Source organism: Cynoglossus semilaevis, chromosome 1, assembly GCF_000523025.1.
Source record: "Cynoglossus semilaevis isolate Cse_v1.0 chromosome 1, Cse_v1.0, whole genome shotgun sequence".
NCBI lineage: Eukaryota > Metazoa > Chordata > Actinopteri > Pleuronectiformes > Cynoglossidae > Cynoglossus > Cynoglossus semilaevis.
Window position 1 is genome coordinate 23,328,305 of NC_024307.1, and position 22,522 is coordinate 23,350,826.

Here is a 22,522-nt window from a genome sequence, read left to right on the forward strand (position 1 = left end):
TCTCCTCTACGTTTTGTTGCTTGTTTATTCTTTTTGCAATCTAGTTGTCATTTGAGAGATTATTGACTAGATGATCAACTTTTAGCATGTTTTCTTTTATATGTGTTTGTTTATTTTGCTATATTGTTTTTATTTGATGATCTGTTGAACTGCTAACTCTGTTGTTTTGCAGTTCTCCAAAATCGTGGCCATTGTTTTTGTTTCGTTAATCAGTTTTCTTCATTAATTTTAATTATGTATATTAATTAATATATACTTTTGACTGTTCCTTAGTCTTTGGTTCTGGCAGCTGTTTAGGCCTTAGGCTGGATCCTGGTTTGAATAAAACTGACTTATCACTTTAATCTGCAGAAGTGCATGAATCTGTGTTGTTGTTCTGCATTGAATTCTCTGTTTGTGTGTGCGTGTTATCCAGGTACTTCTATTTCCTCTTACAGTCCCAGAACATCTAGGATTAAGTTAATTGTTCTCTCTCTAAATTGACCACAGGTGTGAATGAGACCTAGAGCAGGTGTGAATGTAAGTGTGAGACATCAGCACATTCTACTGTTGTTTTCAATTCGAATGGAAGAATCCTTCGAATCTTCAGACTGCTCCCTGCAGGGACTTGGAAACAGAGCAAACATTAACCTGCAGATTTCCAGCACAGGACAGTGCTGAATAATACATGAGGGAGGGCCCCTTCCCTGAGGGTGCCTGGGGGGCCCGCAAATCACCCCTGCCTGCTAAACATTTACACGAGGACCCGCTATCAGTTCAGATTCAAATGAGCTCCGTTCTCAGCAGCAGTGAGACGGACAAAATGAGATTAAAGGTTTGTCATCACCCGCAGCAGCCTGTGGGTGACGGCGTGTCAGTCACCACCCAATATCACCTTCACCAGGCGGCCTGTGTGTGTACGTGTGCTTGTGTGTGTGTACGTGTTTTCCTGAGGTTGTGAGGACGTTTTGGACATTTTTACAACAATTGGACCTAGTATTTATTTATTTATTTTAATTTTATATATTATATATATATATACAGTATATATAGAAGAGGCTGTCTGAGTGACAACAGGGACACACTTTTGGACATTTCAGAATGGACATATTTAGAGTTTTATAAAGATTCTGCGAAATGTTTTTCTTATATGTTCTTACATTATAATTTCTTATAATTCTTCAAATGTCTTCCTCAGAATTTAATAAAAAATAATGTTTGTCCATATTTTAAAATCAAAGATGGAATTATGTCCTTGTCTCTTACTTCGGACTGGATTCAAACAATTCCAACATCTTTTTTCTCAATTGTGGCAGTAAAAATCTTTTTTTCCTCCAAATGTTTTTTTCCTCCATAATTCTGTCTCATCCTTTCAATCCTATAACCGTATATCTTTGAATTTTAGTTTTAAATTATCTAAGAAATCAGACATCATTTTTATTTTTTATGTGAATTAAATTTCTCTCCAAATACTGACACAAAATCCTCACTTTGAAACACTTCTTTGTTTCATAGAGATTTCTTTATTCGAGGTCTGAGATTATGGAATTTCAGCTGTCAGTCCCAAAAGTGTTTTGTTATGACTGATTTGACCACAGCTCTCCTGTTGTTGTTGTTGTCATGTTATATGTTAATGTGTCACAGTAAGTGACGTTTAATTTGACGCAACCGCTTCTTTGAGAGAGAGAGAGAGAGAGAGAGAGAGAGCGTGTGTGTTGTGCCTTGGGCAAAGCGTGCAGAGAGACACGGACCAAATATGGGAGATCACACTCCCTCCCACACACACACACACTCAGGCGCGTCATTGGCTACTGGAACGAGGGATAGAGAGAAGGGGTGAGGGGAGAGAGAGAGAGAGAGAGAGAGAGAGAGAGAGAGGCTCGGTCGGAGCTGCCGGAGGAGTCTCGGTGAACCACAGAAAGACTAACTGCTCCTCTGTCTCTGTGGTTGTGTGTCGGCGACGGCCGCGACACCTGAACAACAACCGGCTGTGATCGACCCTAACCCCTGAACCACCAGCCCATTCAGGGGGGACCAGAGGAGAAGGAGGCTCGGTCTGTGAAATAGAGGAGGAGGAGGAGGAGGACAGAGAGAGGGGAGCAGCGGCAGCAGGCTGGCCGGGACGCGGAGCTTGACCGCGGGGAGAGCGACCGACGTCGCGGCCGCAGCGGCTTCAGATCCAGAGAGATCAACCAAAGGTGGGTGATGATGTGTGGGTTCTCTGTCCTGAATGTTGCCCAGAATCCGTGCTGCAGGAACACAGAGATGATCGGGTTGGTATTTAAATGATGATGCGATTAAAAAAACCCAAAACACGTGCCACAAACGCAGCACCGGTCTGTTCTCCGCTGCTCCACAGCAGTGGGATAACCGTTCATTTGTGTGTTCATCCCCGAAAAGGACGTCACACGGATCTGAGGAGACCATTGTTGTGGTTCATGCCCTGGAATATGGTTTTGGTCGTAGGTGTATGAGGAGGGGGAGGATGAGGGGGAGGATGAGGGGGAGATGTTTATGGTGATGCTCTCCTTGGGGCGCTGCAGTCTTTTGTCAAGGCAGATTGATTTCACCTGTTCATTCACGCAGTGTGGTTTTAATGAGTTGTGAGGACTTCACATACACATTCCCTAGGTCTTTACCTCAACCTTAACCGGTTTACAGGTTTGTCTAATCCTAATCCTAACTCCAAACTCAGTGTTTAACATTAAAATAACCCCTTGTTAGCAAATGTCCCCATAAGTATAGCTATATCTGGAACATACACACACAGTGTGAACAGATTGTTGCACATGGGAAAATAGTTTCATTTTAAAACTTTGTCAATTTTTTAGAAAATTATTTAAAAAGCTCACCTAAAATGCTGTTACAGCTGCACTGCAACATGTGGCAGAAGGTAACTGTAGTCTACAGTATATCAATATTATGATATACATACATTTTCCTACACACAATGTTTTTGTGGTGATTTATATATTTTTTAATTACAATTTACCATTAGTCAGAAGATTAAAAAAAAAATAAGCCAAACATCAACCCAAAAATATATTTTGGGGAAGAAATGTCATATATGTGGAAAAAAAACAACAAACAAATGATCTGAAGTAAGTCAAAAAATGCAGCCAAATAATAACTAAAGCTAGTAACAAATAAATATACCATGGCCCACTGACCACAGATATTACAGAAAAGGACAAAAATATTTTCAAGACAACAAAAACACATGATAGTTGATGGTGTGTACCGTTAAAAATAAGGAAACACTAAAAAGGAAAAACACTAAACTCCATAAGTCGTCTCATAACTCAACAAAGGTTTCTATTCATCTGGAGATTTTATTTGGATTTAGATCAAAGTTCACCAGTGTCACTTCAATTTCCTGGTCTCTTGTCAACCCTTTGTCTCCACTCACCGTTCTGTTCCTTCCTCATCTGTGTCCTTCTCCTCCTTTGCGTCTTTGGGAAGTAGGTTGCCAGAGGAGAAAGGGAAAGGGAGGTGATTTAATAATCCCTTTAACGTCAGGTCATTTACGTATGCAGACATGAATCGTTTTTTTTTTTCTCTCTCTCTCCTGGCACGTTGAGTGATGAACGCGTGGAAATCAGTGAAGCTGTGGAGCAACAATGAGACGCACACTTGTGAATAGATGCTCACGTACACAAAGTCAATATGATGAATTCACAGTATTGTTAAAGCACATCACCAGAGTCGTTAGAGGGCGCTTGGCCTTTAAAGACGGACGCACCGGGAGGAAAGAAAAGAGTTTATTTATATAATACTATACAGTGATGTGCAGCTCTGAGGCTGCTGGCTGCACAGAGACCAAAGATGGTCGATTCACGGCCCGGCGCCAAGAAAATATAAAAAGAAGTGTCAGAACTGTTTGTTCTTTCCCTGGGAACTGAGAAGACTGTTGACACACATCATAAATTCCTCCAATCGTTCGAGAAAAAGACAACACGTATACACTTCTTCCGAGTTCTGGACTGTCTACAAAACAAAAAACAAACTTACAGACCTAATATTTGACAAGTGCAAACTGACGGTACAAAGCCAAACTTATGGAGGCAGGATCTTAGTGTGTTTGTGCCTTTTAGTGTAATCAATATATTATTACAAGTGCTATGCAAATATTTTAACACAATCTTTACTGCCTAAATTTTTGTTAGGCATCACGTGACAAAAATGACTCATTCGAAATAACGATTTGTGCTATTTTTCAACTTTTCCTTTCTTGTTTCACAACTTGTTAGCTCAGTTTGTTGACTACTCCTCAGGCAGACATTGCTATTAACCTGGCTAATATAGGCTTAAAAAAAAGAAAGAAAAACAAACAAGATTTAGGCAAGCTAAAGGCCAAAGGTGTCTTTGCTGTATTTTCTTAAAGGCAGCAACACATTTCAGGCACTTGGTTGTTGACTCAAAAGAGTCGGGAGTAGAAATGATAGGTTGTAGGTAAAGGGAAAAAAAGGTCTTTGAAAATGTTAAAAATGTAAAAAAAAAGACAACAAACAACCAAACCTCCCAGCAGGAGATCCATGATGAGAAAAAGGAGAAGCTGGTGCTGACAGGTACAGGTGGATGTGCTGTTTCACCAGGGTCTGCTGCTCTGCTTCATTCTGTCTCCATCTCTTTCTTATGATGTCTTCAATGTTATTTGGGCCAAAGACCCTCAAATGATGAAGCAGGAGGTAGGGACCCCCTACTATACATACAGTATCTACAGTATCTATAACTATTCTATATAGCTATTTATACAGTTACCTGAACACTGGTGTGATGGTTTTACACACAGCTTATTCAAAGAACAAGAACAGGAGTTACGTCCCACAAACACTGAGCTCTGAGCTAAGTTAGTTAAATATATATATATATATATATTTGCCAAGGTTTACCTGCCTCTAAAGGTAATTATAAAACCTTGTGTCCTTAAGCTACCACTAACCTCACACTTAGCTCTGCTGTCTGCATCAAGCCCTTAATACCAAAGACCAATAAGGCTGAAGCAGGGAAAGTGACCTCCCATCATCCTCTCTGCTGCTGTCATCACAGTGTCAGAAATCGATCCCCCATCAGCCACCAGCTGAGTACCAGACATTTGTGCAGCAGCTCTGAAACCTTCCCAAATGTTCGCGGCAGAACAAAGGTGTTGCAGTTTTTAAAATGGGTTCAATGCCAGAATGAACATAATATAACTTTGATCTGGTCATTTGACATAAATACAGGTGGACCATAGTTTGTTTACTTTGGTCACGTCAGGAAGAAGCTTTTAGCTTTCTAAACATTCTCCTGCAAAAATCCAGCAGCCGGATTCCACCAGTCCCTCGGATTAAAATGAGAAAGGAGAGATTACGGAACCACAGTCTTGGATCTGTGTTCCTGTTATTGTGCACAAGACCAACCAATGCATTATCTATTATTAATGCTGTGAGCAACCTCAGCCCAGCCGCTATTGTTCATGTTGCGGTCTGTCAGACCCAGATTCTTCACTGCAGCCGGATTGTAAAATCATTCAACATGACAACATCATCTGTTTTTTATTTGTAATTGACAAACCAAAAGTATTCAATATGCTGCCACGGGGGGGGAGGGGGGGGGGGGGCTTAGGACTAAAGAGTCTTTAACAATATACACACAGTATAAAAAAACATATCTGACAGATAGGAGGATTTATTGACAAAATGATTGAGCTAATAATGGAGTAAATCTTTGGCGTGCCCCCTTTTGCTTAGACTGGTTTTCTCCGGTTGCATCCCGAATGTCACTTGATGTATACATGCTAAGATGAGAAGTTATTGTTGCAGGACATTAGAGTCTTAAATATAGGTTGCAGGCTTTGTCTGGTCACTAGTACGGTTTCCCACGAATCTTGAGGAAACGCAAGCCCCCCTCAGAGGCAAGAAAACCAGGGCTTGTACGACACAAAGAGCCACATCAAACAAAAGCCAGTCGCCTGGAACGACAAATGAGGCTGCATGAAGTAAGGACACACTGTGTTGTCCATCTACTCCAGGCCCTGACACAACGGGCCATTCGATATCTTATCTATAGGATCAGTCTCACAAAATCACCCAGAAACCAGATACTCTAAAGTGTAGGTCACTTTCCAGCCTCAGGCTCAATGGAGAGCTTCTTCAGGACCCGGGCCTGGGTTTGACCAACTCTCCTGACACCAGTAACATTTAAAAGAAGCATTGTGAGGGTCTTATGGCCGAGAACTTTTAACCATTGTCTGCCTGTAACCAAATATTTCCCGTGTAACTGTAAAGCAGGGTTAAATGTCGGAGGGTGACCTCCTCAGATGTAACCTCCCTTTTTTGCTGTTACGTGTCAAAACAGTAAATACCCAGGTGCTAACAGAAATGATGTACAGTAATCCAACTTTTCAGAGGCTATTTTGTTGGTGTAAAATTGGTCCCTCACTGCAGGTTAGTTTTGCTATCATGAAACCATTATGCTATCTTGTGCCATATTATCCTGGATCTTAATAATAATAATAATAATAATATATTTTATTTAGAAGCGCCTTTCTGAACACTTAAGGACACTGTACAGGGTATACATTGAATAAATACAACAAACATAGAATAAACAAAAAATAAATACAACAGAGACAAAATACAATAATAGATTACAAAGCCAGTCAAGTTTGTAAGTAGATTACAAACTTGACTGGCTTCTCGGCAAATGTTGACCTAGAACTGGTTTGGCTTTAAATATTGGTCTAACACAACCCTTTCACGAGTTACCTTATCTAGATTAGGCTCTAGGCTCAGTATTTAATTTAGCTTTGGCTATGTGGGCTATTTTCTCATACTGCATTATTTTCATTTTATATCAAATATTTTTGGACCATTGAGTTACTTTTTGATATCATTTCATCCTTTGGCTATATTCTTTATTTGTTGGTAAACTTTGACCTAACTGGTCAAACAATTGATTGGTTTTCTTTCTGTTTAGTTATCTAGTATCTGATTAGTTACAGTAACTAAGATCATGTTTTGGTCTCTTTTTCTTTGCGTTGTCGTGGTGTTTTAACCATTGTTTTGCATACGATTTTGCTACATTTGTTTTGTGATTCAGTTATGGCTAACATAGCCATGCTATCAGGCTAACTTTGAGCTGTTTCTGGGCTAATTTTGACTTACGTTTTGACTCTTGGATTACGTTTTAGTTCTGCTGTAACTGTCAGTCTCTGTGACTATCTTTAACCTGTTCCTAATTCTCTGCCGGTTCCTCTGAATACGATGATTATATAGTGTGGCCTTTTTACAGCCACTGCCACAGGTCAAGTTCATCACAGGATAAAGTTATTAGAACTGTGTGTGTGTGTGTGTGTGTGTCTGTGCGTGCGTGTGTAATGGCCCGTGGCACGAAAATGGATTAATTACGGTCCAGGCCAGAATCCCAGAGGGAGATCGCCGTCTGCGCAACCTCTCCGTGAATGAATGAAGTTCATCTGCACAAACATGCCTCATAAACCCGCACATACACACACACACACACACACACACACACACACTCCTAACAAACCGGCCAACAGCCCTGACTGCCCTGTAGCCTCTGAAGTCCTTCTGTGGCAGGAAAACCCTGTGGCACTTGGAGGCGACACGTGCTCGTCCGACCGGAGTACACTTATTTACTTCCTCCTGTTTATTGAACACAACATCAGCTCCGTGTGAACACTGTGCTGAGGCGACTGGGGAAATGAAAGAAGAGGAAGAGTCTGTGAGTCTGTTGTTAGTGAACCAGAAAATAATAAGAACCAAAAGAAATCATGCATGAAGTACACACACACACACACACTCTGACTTAAAAAAAAATATATATATAAATATATAAAAATAAGCTGGGTCTGATCCAGAATGCTCCCAAAACATTATTGGTGCAAAAGTATAAAAAGAAAGAGCTGAAGAAAAATATCCAGAAAATAACTGTTATGAATGTTAGCTTTTTTTCAGCATATTTATTTATATGTTTAGAGGTTTCTAAAATGTGATAATATTTAGAAATAACCAAAAAATTATAAACCAAACATTACACAAAATAATGCCAGATAAGGCTAAAGGCTTTCATCACAATATGACATAACCAAAAATTAAATAAATAACAACCTAAAAAGGTCAAGTGTAGTAACACAAAGGTAATAATACAGACTAGAATTAAGTTAAAAGTTAACTATCAATAAATGTTATTTTAGCTTAAACTTAGCAGAAAGCTTAATATTGATGTTCATATTTTTAAAATTCAAAACCCAGTCAGATTTTAAAAAATTACTATACAAATTCAAGAAAAAGGTACACAATGATAGTTACACAATTAAAACAGACTGTGCGGTGGCCAGCCTTCAACAGAATCACCACATTTGCATTCCTGTTGCTTTTCTTTGTCCAGGATGGTCAGGCTCTTCAGACTGAGTTTCCTGAATGACAGGAGAAGCAGGTGTGCAGCACAAATTAGAAAAAACCAGCACCAGGAGTAGGGCGAGCCTCTTGGATGATTCAGTAAATGACATGAGTAATTGGGTGTTGCAGAAAAAGGCAGGATTATCTTCTTTTGTAGAGACTTCATTTTCTCAACATTTAAATGCAAGCGTTAGAACCTTGGAACACATCAAGAAAAGATGCTGAGACTGTCGGCAAAAGTCACTTATTATCACTTCCCTTTACTTCTGTCTGATCTTTCCCTGATCCGTGGAAATTCTGTGCCCTGGTCTGAAGAAAGAGGTTGACTTTGACCACTAGGTGGACTCCTAGTTTATAATGATGAACAGACGTTGTCTGTACCCAACCTGACAAGACCTCACTACTTTATAAGACTCATTTTTGTGTCAGGAGAATATATGGAGGGATTCTCTCTGCTAATGGAATGTGTGTGTGACATGTGAAGAGTTCCAGCTCCACCATTTGGTGTAGTTCATAGACAATCCTGCTGCTCCAGTTGACAGACAGTCGTCTCAGGTGATAGCTACAGGGTTAGATGCTAATGCTTTGATGTTTGACTTTGCTCGTACATTATAGGTATCAAATTGATGCTACACTTAACCTTGACCTGATCTTTGTTTTGGGTTATTGTTTGGCCCTGTCTGCATAGCTGTGATTTTGCCTTAAATTTAATCTCTTAAATATAGTGTCACTTATGATCAATTATTATGGTCACTTTTTGGACATTGTGAGCTTTTTTTCACATTTTACTTCATATTTCTGATTTATGTGTGGCCTGGCCTGTCCTCTCTTCCTTTCATCCATCCATTTTCATCCGCTTATCCGTTACCGGGTCGCAGGGGCAACAGTCTCCATGACCACCACCCAAATCACACTGCACCGCACTAACCCCTCGTGAACTGGGATTCGAACTTGCCCAGGAGGTGAACCCTGGGATTCCACATCAATGACAGAGACTTTGCCTCTGGGACAAAGTGTGGCCAAAAGGTGTATGAGGTAAATGTACACACCTGCCTGGAAACATTTGAAATAAGGGAGCATGGCTCCGGATGCTGTTGTATTTTCCTCTCAGACCTGGTACTAGCTGGCTGTCAACTTTACTGGTGGTGTTAGAAGTCCCTATCATGTGACCTCCAAGGGCAAATTCCTTGCCCCCCCGCTAATTTCTGACCTCCAGTTCTCTTCTCTCTGCACTGAATATTTGCATCTCCAATCTCTCACCAAACCAGTTTGGCCACAGGCAGCTTTTCATCTGCCTTTGACATTTTTAGACGCAGGGACAACTTGTGAGAACAGCATGTTTATTGTTCAGTGGGGTTAATTATTCAGATTCCAGAGCTTCACTCTGACCCTGATTGGTGGAATATCTGGAGGCATCCAAATCATGCGAAGAGAAACACTGTCACCCTGTGATCTGCATATTTTTCAGAATCCGTCATTTTCATTCAGTGAGAGTTGGGTTCTGACAGAGCTGACACCCTGATGAAACCCTTTTTTTGCCAGTTCAGCACTTGGCCTTTGACCTCAGAGCCTTTGCAGTCAGAGTGGTGAAATGACAAATTCCCGCAGGCCAGTCTGTCATAGGCTACACAGTGAAGCAGTGGTTCATGTTCTTGCCTTACTGCAGGTCTATTATTAATGTTGCATCTTAAATGTTGAAAACCAATATATAATGATCTAATTTTTAGATTACGGCCAGTATTTTTATTTCAAATGTAAATAACGAAGCAAACCAAACATATTCAACCGTACACCCTCCATTACAGTCACACAGTGACATCGATCCCTGTGTGTTATGTTGTTGCCCGCTCCTGTAAGGTCTGCATTCTTCCATGCAACAAACAAGAATTTGACAAATGCTGCTTTATTTGTTCCTTCAGAGAGAAACTTCATCCACTGGGTCGGGGTCCTCTGATCCGGGCCATAGATTTGCATGCGTTCAGGCATGATCCTCCATCAGCTCTACCTGACTAAGTTTTTGATGCGTATCTGTGGGTATTGGCCAGTGACAAAGTCAATGAGTGCACACTGTGTACTATGTACTGCAGTATGGTCTCCAAATGTACCTGGTCTGGATCAAATAGCTTTCAAACTCCAAATCCAGGCAGTGTTTGTAGTTTTCAGCCATGTCTCGGCCCCCACCCCTCAACCCTAGCCACCGGTGTGGACCGTTCCTGTACGTATTTCATGGTGATGTGAGTGAAATCTTGAATTTTTCTGTGCTTGACAGAGGCTGTGTGCATACAGCACTGTTTATGTCCTGAAGATTTCATATTTTTACTCATTTCCGCTGAGTTTTCCTCTTCTTCTGTACTGCTAGATGAAACTCTGCAGGCAGCCATCTTGCTTTTCCGTTTACCCTATTGGTGTAGTCCGATCATGTGTCGACCCTGCCACCTCTTGCGAACCAAAATCTTATTACGCCCTGAAGACGCTAGACTGTATAGAATGCCTAGTTATAAAAATGGGCAGGATTTATTTGCGACCAACTTTTTGCTGTAAGCCTAACATAACTCGCAGATGACGGAGTGGAATTCCATTTCTGAAAGCCTTTTCGTGGTTCACCTTGCGGCCTACATTTCAACTCACGTTCACGTAGAGTAAACAATTGACGTCAAATGTTCATCAAATATGATGGGCATCCTGGTTTGAATTATTTGCATACACAGCACCTGCTGTGTTTGGTGTCACCTCAGCTGAGAAGTCTTTCTCCTAATTTGGAAACCACAGCCTTAAACTTCTGAACCTTTTAAACTTTTTTTTTTAAATTTTTGCTCTGACTCTTTTATTTGAGAAGATTTGCATCAGGGCAGTGGTGGCTCAGTGGTTCAGGAAGCAGACTTGGGTCCAGGTTCTAGTCCACCAGCTGCCCAGTTCCCACTGAGGTGCTCTGTCATGGCTCCGTCTCCCCTCACTGCTCCCTGGTTCTTAAAGCTGCCACTGTTCACTTTGGTGATGGGTTAAAAACAGAGGTCACATTTGGTGGTGTGCAGTGGTGAGCTGTGTCACAGTGACAAGGAGTTCACTTTCCTCCACTTTAATCAATGTTGGATTTTATCTGGCATTTGGCCACGTGTTTATTTGGTACCTTTTCAATAAAACACTTTGAAAAAAAAAAAACCAAAAAGGAACGGTGATATGGCAGGGAGACTCTCTTGGTAGTGACTGTTGGTTGTGCACTAGATTTTCATGGTGAATTGTTGGATACATTGAGTGTCCTTTATAGTGGACTACTTCTACTCAGTGAACATTCAGACACCACTACAAAATGTGTGGTGCACTCTGTAGAGTATAGGGGGCGGTACGGGACACAGCCGTGGACACTGTGGACATGTGCTGAAAACACTTTGTGTTTTCAGCAGAATATTAGAGAGTAAATTTTCAATCTGTATTTAAAATTGTGACAAATGTGATTTGTGTATCAGTGCTAAACAACTAAACTGACTTAGGCCGACACCTTAAACAAATCGGCTGATCCAGATTGTGTTGACACCGTAAGGCCTTTGTTTGATCAAGAGGTGTCAATCTGTGTAGGTCAGCAGTAAAATCCAGTCAACGCCAGTAAACAACTCACTGTTATTATGACTGTTCGGATCAGTCCACGTAGTCTACACTTTTGGTGAGTAAAGCCACTGCACCTGAATGAAGAAAGTTCCTGACCTGGAGGTCTGTGCGGGGTTTAACACGGCTGTCGGCCTCCTGTAGCCCAGACCTGTGTCTGCAGTCCGTCCACCGCTGCAGTGTCTGTAGCTGATGAAAGCCTTTCAGCCTTTTCAACAAGCCTTTACTCATTCCACGGTGGTGCTAAGCAGCTTTTAATGTTCCCAGGGTCTGCTGTCGTGACACAGTCTGGGCTTAATTGCTCTGCACAGATCCTTTGTTATTTTTCTGCTCTAGAAAAAAAAGAGAAAGCTCTTTGAGTTGAGATCCAGTGATGGTGGAGGGCTCTAGATTGTTTTTTGTCTTTTTTTGTTTTTTTTTTTCTTTTGGTGTGTGTGTGTGTGTGTGTGTGAGGGAGGTGACTGCTGAACATTTTAATCAACCCACCGCCGCTGACTCTCTTATATTCCTACACCCTGTTTGTCTGACATGCATTTGGAATGGTGTTGTCTCTTGAATCCTCCCTGTGAGGGCAGAGTGGAAGCAGAACAAATGCAGGAACATGAAATAGGCGTCAGTCCAGAAGAGTCCTGCTGGAGTCTACTGCTCGCCTCCATTCTGAGCCAGTAATTGGTGCCCTACTTAATCACAAGGCAGCTGCAGGTTTGGGGATTTGGAGGAGAAAAAGACGTACAATTGCACCTCTTAAAACCAAGTGTGCTCCACATTACGGTTCACCCTGCTGACTTGAACGCAGCAGGGTGGACAAGTCGGGCCAACAGGGGAGCTGTGCGTTGTAGAGTGGAGGTGCTTCGTGGGGTTTGCCTTGGAAAATTAGATTACACTGAGAAGGAAGCCTGAGTCTGAACGGTCAGTTCTCTGAGCAGAATACAGATGGAACATGATGGAGTGATATTTTAGAAGATTGATTCATCAAGCTAAAGGTTAACCAAGTAGCATGTTAGGGTTATCTAGATATAAGGAGTGAACTCCTGGTCACTGTGAAGGAGCGGTGTGTGGGGACGGTGCCATGCTCAGTGGTAACCTGGCAGCTGGTGGACTCCAACCTGAAAACCTCCAGATCCAAGTCTGCTTCTTTAACCACCAAACCACCACTGTACCGTTAGCAATATATAGATATCAATATATATAGCAATATAGAAGACAATGTAATTTTGTGTAACTATGTTCTGTGTACTGTCATGTTGTGTCCAGTACAGCCACCGTCCGTCCCTGTCATAGACAGCAGAGCTGGCTCTGTTATTATCTCAGATCTCTCACAGCTTCGTTGGATACAACACAATAATCAAATGTAATTGTGGGCTGTGACGATTGTTGGTGGTGTCGACTGGACCGAGTGTCACCTCTGGATTCTGTCTTTGCTTCCCCGGTTTGATTTAAGAATTCCTGCTAAGATGTGATCACTACGCTTTTCTTTTAGACACACTCCCAGGCAGGGAGTGATGTTTCTCTCCCTCTCACTCAGCACCTGCGCTGCTTCCCTCTTGTCCTTCACTCGTCCGTCCCCCCGTCCCCTTGTCCTCGTCTTTCTTCCATGATGCTGTCATCACTCCCTCCAGGGGGTCATTTAGGGGGAGATATCTCTGATTCCACAGAGACTCCTCCCTGCAGACGAGTATTGATCCAGACACACTCTGTAGGCTGGCATGTGTACGTTAAATCAGAGTCAGCTGCGCACACGCCTCACACACTGAAGCTTGGAGCTATTTTTAATGTTATGACTGCCAGTCAGGCCCTAGTGATGGGCCATAGGTATTGGTTGAAATCTGTCTTTGCTAAATGGCACCACACCTCTGAAAATATTATCATTCCTTGACTGTTGACAAAATGGCGACGCTTAAAGTCTTAGGGATGTCCAATAATATCGGCCGACTGATATCATCGGCCCGATATTAGCATATTTGTATCATATGTAAGAATCGAGTTACTGGCAAATTATTGGCACCGTGTGCATCAAGAGGACTTATTCCAGCAGTGTAAGATTTGAAACAAACGACCGAAACATTACAGGCAGAGGTTGTACGTAATTGCACGATATTTATTTCAAAATTCCAATCGTAAATCTACTTTTCTCAGCCTTTTCTTTCTGCTTGGTGACATCACTTCCACTGTCATTTCACAAACCCATTACTGAAAGTGTCGGTGATGTGGCCTAATGTCAATATGTACAATACTAAATATTCAGCTGAAGGAAACTGGACTGAACTTCACATGCTCTACCAATGACTAAGTCTACCGACATTAGCCGTCATCACGCGGCTGTCATCACATTCTATCCGTTATTGATTTTGGCTAGCAGCTAGCTATGGTTGTTAAGCAGGTGGACAGTGGGCTAATTTAGACACTTAGGCTGTATGAGACAGGCTACTTAACAAAGACAACTAAAAGCCAGTTATGGCTTGGTAAATGAGGGCAAACAATCCAGTCGAGTAATTGAGGTGTCACCTAGCTGGTGGGGCAGGGGTGGTTCTCTACTGGTCTCGGTGGAACTTCTCGGTGGCCAAATTTGGCCGTTATCATTCCCAGACATTTCAATATAAATTCAGTCTGAAAAGTCAGGAAGAGCAAGGGCTTGAGGCGAAACATACTTTAAATATTGAAATTGAACTTTCAGCGCTCATTAGAACTTTACCCCAAATTACAGGTTAGAGTGAGAATGGTATAGAAATGGTGTCATGTAGAGGTCACAGGTGCAGACGTGCTTCACTCTTAACACAATAAATCACTAAATCAATATGCACAGTAGTCCACGTGGTTGTTTATTTTTTTTTGGACGCCACTTCAGGTGGTGTCATTCCACAGGGAGCGTGGAGAGAAAGGTGCCTCTCACCTGTCTCAACACACAGGCTGCTCCTCCTTCAACAGTTTAACACAGAGGACAATGCACCTGTCCCTCATGCACAGATGTCTTTGTGCACACTCTTTGATTTGGTCACATTTCCAGACCTCTTCCTCTGTGAGCTTCGATGCTCTGCTCTGTTGATTTCGTGACTTTGCTGCGTTTGATCTGTCTGCATCAGCTCTTTGGACCACATCCCTGGTAGGTTCACTGTATTCACGGCTCTGTTTTTTTGACACACTTTGGTTTATATGTAACACTTATTTCCACAATTGAGGTCAGAGTCTGGAATCTCATTATTGGCTGCAGAGGAAGACCTAAATAGAGACATGTTCTGTCTCAACTTATGGGTCAAGACCCAGAAGTGGGTCAGAGACCACAGTGCTTACTCTCAGAACTTTGTTTTTGTACATTGTACATTATTTTAACACATTTTTGTACATTTGTTGAAATATAATGTCATATAATGAAAAATAGACGTCAGGCTCTCATAAAGAAGACCAGGCACTAGTAAAAAATGGAGTGTGAAAGGTCTTATACATTAAGATGATGATGATGCGATAAATGTGTGGCCCGCAGGAGCTTGGAAAGCATTTAGTTAGGTCCACGCAGCTATTTATTCAAGCTTCAATATTTGTAGCTTGATAAATAATATTCATCCATCCATCCATTTTCCTCCGCTTATCTGTTACCGGGTCACAGGGGCAGCAGTCTCTATGACCACCACCCAAATCCCACTGTACCGTACCAACCCCCCTGCAGGTGGTCAGTCCACTGGAAGGTACCAACTGCCCTAACTGGGATTCTAACTCACCCAGGAGGTGAACCCTGGGGTTCTACACCAATGACAGAGACATGGCCTCTGGGACAAAGCGCCACTGAATAAATAATAATCAATTGTAAAAACCTGTGTTAGTCTGTTTTGAAGTAGTTACATCTAAACCAGTGGTCTCCAACCAAGGACTGGTCAGTCAGTACCACCCGTTACTACGGACCAAAAGTAAATTAGTAAAAATGAAGTACATTGTTTCACCGTGTCCCACTGCAGTCCAGTACCAAATGGCCTATGGTCTGGTACTGGTCCGCGGACCAGGGCTTGGGTACCCCTGATCTAAACAGTCTTCCATTTATAATCAGCCATTCAAGGGGAACCGTATTGCTGATGTGGCCCTCGGTGAAAATGAGTTTGACCCCCCTGACCTACAGGCTGTGGACCCTGTATTAAAACCTCTTGTGGTTTTCAACTATTGTAATTTTATTATTGAACTTATAGATATTAAGCCGGTTTGTGAGTAGCACATGACAACGAAGTATTGGTGGCATTAACAGTTGTGTGTTGGATGTGAATGTAGGTCACGGTGTTCTGCTGCTAAAACGTGCCTGTCACCTGCTCACTCTCATTTTTCCTTTTCATTTTGTTTGATATTCAATTTCCAAACGGTATTACTGTTCAATACCTGCCAGGTGAGTTAAAGGGGGAGGAGTCTGTGGGAGAAAACATGTTTGATTACTTTGTCTCCTCTGCATGATTCAGATTAACAACACAGTAGACGTCTGTTGGTCCAAGCATTTGTAGGCCACACCCGTGTGGTGTAGCACTGTGGATCACAGCTCTGGACAGCATGGGTGAAAATAATAGCAAATAACAGGTACGATGAAATGGCTAAACGTAAATGTAACTTAAAAGTACGCAAAGGTACTGAGAGTAACGTCGGTGCTGAAGGTTAGCCAGAATATTCTAAGAACCAAACAAAGAAGAAATGTAACATAAACCAGCTAACAAGCTCATAGGAACCCAACATGTTCATTTACAAATACGTGATCTTTAATATAACTAAAAAAGTTTGGGTTCATCTTAAAGTTTCTGTCTGAAAAACTAGAACGTAGACGTTAGCCAAACATATAGCTAAAGGATAACTACCTTAATGTTAGCCATAATGCTGACCCTATCTCTATGTTCACCAAAATATAGAACGGTGCGATAATATGTCAAACAAGGCTAATGGTTAGCTAAATACCTTAAGGTTAGTTAGACGTGGTATGAATGTACTATGAAGGTCACTAGGCTAAATGCTATCCACATTCAGTGCACAAGGTTAGCAACAGAACAGATAAAGACTAGTCAGTTAGTTCAAAGGAAAAAAAGGACAAATGATATGTTAAACAAGTATTTGTTAAAAAAAAAGCCAGTAAGCCAAATATAAAGATAATCATGTTTAACTTTGTGTCAAAGTAATCATTTCATATTCAGAGAGCAACCCCAAATAAATCCTTTTACTGCCGGGCAGGGAAAAAAGCCCCTGTTAAACAGAGTTGGATTAGTGTCAGGGCAGAGTGGGGGGGGGGGGGGGGGCCGGGGGTGCAGCAATCCTCAGATCGATTTCTGAGGATTTTAGAGTTTAAGTCTGGGATGTGAGCAAATTGTCTCCTTCCAAAATGTATTTGTCAGATAGGTCAGAGCAGCCTTCGAGAATTTCAGCAAATCTTTTTTTTTTTTCTTCACTGCACGTCTCCAGTCATTTACACACTTTACAAGTCAAAATACACTTCACTCTGGACTTCACCTCTGAGCAGAAATGAAGTCTTTGTCCTTGGACAGCTGCAGATGTTTTGGTCTTTTTTTTCTATGGGGCTGCAGCTGTCACGGTCTAAGCTCCACAGCTTTTCCAGTTGCTCATGTCATGCACGTCTGCTCCTCAAACTCAAGTGGAGTCTCGGCACCATGTAAACGGTAGTAATCATCAGTGGCACCTATTGATCTCTGCAGGGTGTAACATTTCCCAGCCGCTGCAAGGTCAGAGGTTGTGGTTGGATGTCTTGTCTTTTGGAAAAAAAACTAGTAAAAAGCTTAAAAACAGGGGTTCACTCAATTAAAGAAATGACTTCTTTTTAAGAACTCTCTTTACAGGTGACCACCGTATGTGGCATCATCGGATCAAAGGAATCAAGGGCATTTTTCCACAGAGAAGTGATGTTTTTAACTCTCACATCGGCATCCACTGAAAAAGTCAGTCACTTTTCGTCAAACTACACAGGAGTTCTTTAGCCACTGCCAGCCTTTGAGACTTTTTTTGTGATTCTAATATTTGATATATTTTGGTTTTTCTTAATTTTTACCCATCAACACTACAGAGGAGCGGCTGATCCTGGGATACAGTGAGCTAAAGATGCTGATTTTCTTCGACGGAGATCGACCGGAGAAACAGTCGCACTTTAAAAAGTGAAATGTGTCGTCATTTGATTAGAGAGTAAATATAGCAATTAATTATTTATTACAATAATATAATTATAGATATTATTTGATTTATTGTATTATATAATTAATATTCAATTATTCATTATATTTTATACCGTCATGTTAATATTTTTAATTATGTTAGTTGCTTTATTTATTTAATTATACAAGATATCTATCCATCACCTCACCTTTACCATCATCCTTGAGCCAGACTTCTTTATAGAAGGACAAACATGACCTGGTTAGCATTAGCCATTAGCTGTATCGTTGTTGTGTATGTGGCTGTCTTTGCAGATATTAATCAGAGGTTTATAGGTTTTTTTGTTTGTTTTTTTCTGTCTCTGCTAAAGCTTTAATATTTTGTTTTGTCTACTTCAGCAGTCATGTCTCCAGGACAGGTGGTCACCCGTGTTTCACACTATTTCCTGGCACAGGTGGTGTCCAGGTGGCGTGCTTGGCGAAGTCAGTACTACCAACTTATATATTTTAGCCGTTGGAAAGGGATTGGTAACCACCAACTACTGTACCATTATAAAGGTCCAGCATGTAGGATTTAGGTGTGTCCTAAAAGTAAAGGTCCACTTTACTCTGCTGTTGTATATCTGCTAATAAAACGCTGCTACATGTTTCACTCTGGGCCTTTTCTTAACCAGATTCACTAACAAACGCTTTCAGCCTTGGCTCAACACTTTGTGGCTGTGGTTGGTGTCATTAGGGCTCAGTAAGACCTGGTACACACTAGTGCTTTATTTTTATTCCTGATATGGACCACGAACACACACACACACACACAGACAGAGGGGTGGGGGATTAGCACCCTGCTAACACGTCATGATGGTTCCCTAGATTTATATTTGACAAAAAATTGTTTTGGGTCAAACAACAATAGAAAGATGAGAAAAACCAAGTTGTTTTTGTGAAGTTTAAATCAACAGATTGTGGTGCAGTGGAAGTCTCTCTGCTGCTAAAAGCTAATGCTACAATCTCTCCATTCCAGGCATCTGGCTCCTGTTGCTTTTCCTGGTCAAAATCTCTTCTTTTACACTTACTTTTTAACCTAACCTAAGGCATAAAACACACCCTTACCCTTCCGTTCTGCAGCTCAAACCTTTTCCTTGTGTTTCCTGGCAGTTTTTTCCTCAGTGAAGGCCATCATCCGAGTCTCAAACCGGGATCGTCCACTGGTGCCAGCTTGCCCAAGTCAGTACTTCATAAACCCACATTTCTAAACCTTCTAAACATTCTGGGGCTGTGTCACTTGAATCCATTGAGCTCCAGAATGAGAATCTTCTGGAACGCTAGTTTTATTTAGCCTTTGTGGTTGGGCAAGCAACTGACAAAACTGCATTCAAAATCATTTTGTTTGCCACGTTTTGAAAGGATGACTTGAAATGATGATCTGTTATATTATTTAAAATCACATTTCATATTTTTGTGTTTCATTTTATTAAATTCATTTACATTAATAGTAAATCTAGTGAATAAAGAAGGGCCGTAGGAAAAGAAAGTTTCTTATTATTTGTACTGAATATCTTTCTTGGATCTCTGTTGATTTTCCTTTATTCAATCTTTAAATCATTGTTCAAATCAACACCTCCTCCTCATCCTCCTCCTCTTCCTCCTCATCTGTCCACACTACACCTTTTCCTATAGCATCATACGCTAACGCTGGAGGGATCTGGTGTCCTATCAACACGCTTCTATATCTGCCCGATCGTTAGAGAGAAACCCAATCAGACCCTTTTTAATTAAAGAGGCCATAATGTTGGGGGGGGAGGGTGAGGGGAGAAGATGGCAGCAGAAGCAAGTAATGAAGGCGAGAGGTCAAGCCAGTCCACTGAAAGACACTTAAATCCCTATCTTATTAACTCTCCGTGATACATGAGCTTCCCCGAGCACTCACTCCCGTTCACACACACACACACACACACACACACACACACACACACAGAGCCGCTTCTTCCGGTGCATCTGTACTGCGAGGGTTGTGTCTGTCCATCGTTAGCTGCAGCGCTGCGTTGGGTTCAGTGTCGTTCGGCTCTTCTCCATGAAACACCTGACATTTCCTCATGTAAATAGGACGAGGCCCAGAGCATTTGACTGACCGGCCTGAAGGACATGACCTTTTCAGGAATAATGGAAAGTTTCTCCTTGTGTCTTTAAATCTGTCTTCAAAAGAAAAGAACAGTCAAGGATGTGGAGGCTTAAAGACCAGCACAAGGCTAAGGTCAGATGAGACCAAACTGTAAACCTTTGGACCAGGGTCTGGGGGCCAACGGAGTAATGTAAAGTTTTTTTTAACGGAACACATTTACCAAAAAGCTGGGATGAAACCAGTGCAGGGACAGTCTCCAACAGAACAGAAACACCATGGAAAAACCAGGGAGATGAAACGTTCAAGCATTTTTAAAGCGCCGCAGGTCATTTTCAGACTCGTTCAAATGGAGACAAATCGTTCTCCCACACAAAACAATTTCAACAGCTCTCTCCTGTTGAGCGATTGCACAGGCAGTACACTAAGACGACACTAAGCCCTGGTACACAGTGAACCGGAACAGGACTGTTCCACACGGGAACGCCGTAGACCTCAAATAAATGGACATTTGGTTTTCTTGCCTTGTGAGGAAAAACATCTCAAACTCGGGCAGACGGCCTTTCCCTGTGATTTCAGCAGTTTCCCTGGTAACCATTACATGTACATTTTTACATAAACTGCCAGTGTGATTTTTTTTTTTCATTTGATGGACTGATTTAATAAGTGAACACGACAGACCTGGCCTGGCTTCAGTTTCTCCCACCGTTGTAAGGTGTCGTCCTATTCTCCTGGAGAATTGGGATTTGATCTTTGTATTTCTGCCTCGCTGCTGTAATCCAAATGATGGGAGCAGGAATCGGTGATTAGGCTAATCATTAGCCACAGTCTGAATGTGCAGCTGCACAGACAATGCCCCAGTGGAGGGTCATATTTCAGATAGTAGAACACCAAATGGCCCCCTGTCCTGCAGGGCAGAGATCTGGTCAGGAGAAGGCACCGGGGGATTCATAAATACTGGCCGCTTCTGCTCGGCCTCTGTGGAGCCAGTTGACGGAGGCTGTGAGGGACAGCAGTGGAGTTTGTTGCTAATGTTGCTGATCCACCTGAGCAGCTCCTCAACGACCCGTGGTCACCGCCGTCAGGTTCTCCTCTTCATGTTAGGGCCCCGTGGTTTGTTCGGATCATTAGTATCTTCACTTACAGTAATGTGCAAAAGTTTTAGGCAGGCGTGTGAAACTCACTTCTTTGCAATATTTTTTTTTTAAGTGGGCAGTGTCCTCTCATACTGCTGTGTTTTGCCAGTCCACTGGTGTTCATCCTGGACAGTGGACTTGATTCTGGTCACAGGAGGTTTACTCCACCCAGAACAGTTCCTGGTTAGAATGGTTAAAATCCTAAAATGATTTTGAAATAAAAATGAAAGCTCTGTGGAGAAGAGGAGTATCTAAACATCAAAAACATAACAGATATAAAAACAAATGTACTGATAATTTAAAATAATAATTAAGAAAACATTTTATATTATTGTGGCCCTTTGTCCCAGAGGCCATGTCTCTGTCATTGGTGTGGAACCCCAGGGTTCACCTCCTGGGTGAGTTAGAATCCCAGTTAGGGCGGTTGGTACCTTCCAGTGGACTGACCACCTGCAGGAAGGTTCAGGGGGGTTGGTACGGTGCAGTGGGATCTGGGTGGTGGTCATGGAGACTGAGGCCCCCGTGACCCGGTAACGGATAAGCGGAAATGGATGGATGGATGGATGGATGGATTTTATATTATTGTTATAAGAATGGGTAAAATAACCCAGTGAGGGACAATGAGCGAGACAGAGTGGAGTGGAAAAAATGGAGCTGGGTTGAGCACTCGGAACTAACTCCATGTTTCCACATATCACAAAATCTTGCAAAAGTTGCTCACTCATAACTTGGAAAACTTGTGTTTCAGGGAGCCCCAGTGTGTTGACATACTGTGCACCCCCTGCTGTACAATGTCCTGTATTGCCTGCAGGGGGCTGTAGATGAAATGTACGATTCTAATTATTATTCATTATTTCTGTTATAGATGATTTCTAATCTATTATTATTATTATTAAAGTTTGGTTACAAGGAGGAAACATCTTTCATGGATTCCACTCCAGGTTCTACGTCTCTTTGTTACTGATGAGGCTGACGTTAGTGAACAGTTTTGGAATCCAGCAAATGATACCAAGGTGTGACAGTGGGAGTCAAGGTGTTGTGTGTATGATTGTAGTTATATGACAATGAATTCTATTGTATTCTATTCTATCCATCCATCCATCCATCCATCCTTCCATCCACCCACCCACCCATCCATCCACCCACCCATCCATCCATCCATCCACCCATCCACCC

General features: G+C 41.9%; 1 protein-coding gene across 2 annotated transcripts in view; it reads left to right on the forward strand.

The window, feature by feature from the left end:
* The first annotated feature begins 1,329 nt into the window (after positions 1-1,329).
* The window catches only part of gal3st3 (galactose-3-O-sulfotransferase 3), a 24,697-nt gene continuing 3,504 nt past the window's right edge, over positions 1,330-22,522 (forward strand). Inside the window, exons 1-2 of one of the 2 annotated variants that reach the window (XM_025061116.1) lie at positions 1,330-2,177; positions 19,250-19,318. The gene's annotated coding sequence lies outside the window, so the exon portion shown is untranslated. The remainder of the gene's footprint in view (positions 2,178-19,249; positions 19,319-22,522) is intronic. The other variant, XM_008320821.3, reaches the window with a different exon arrangement.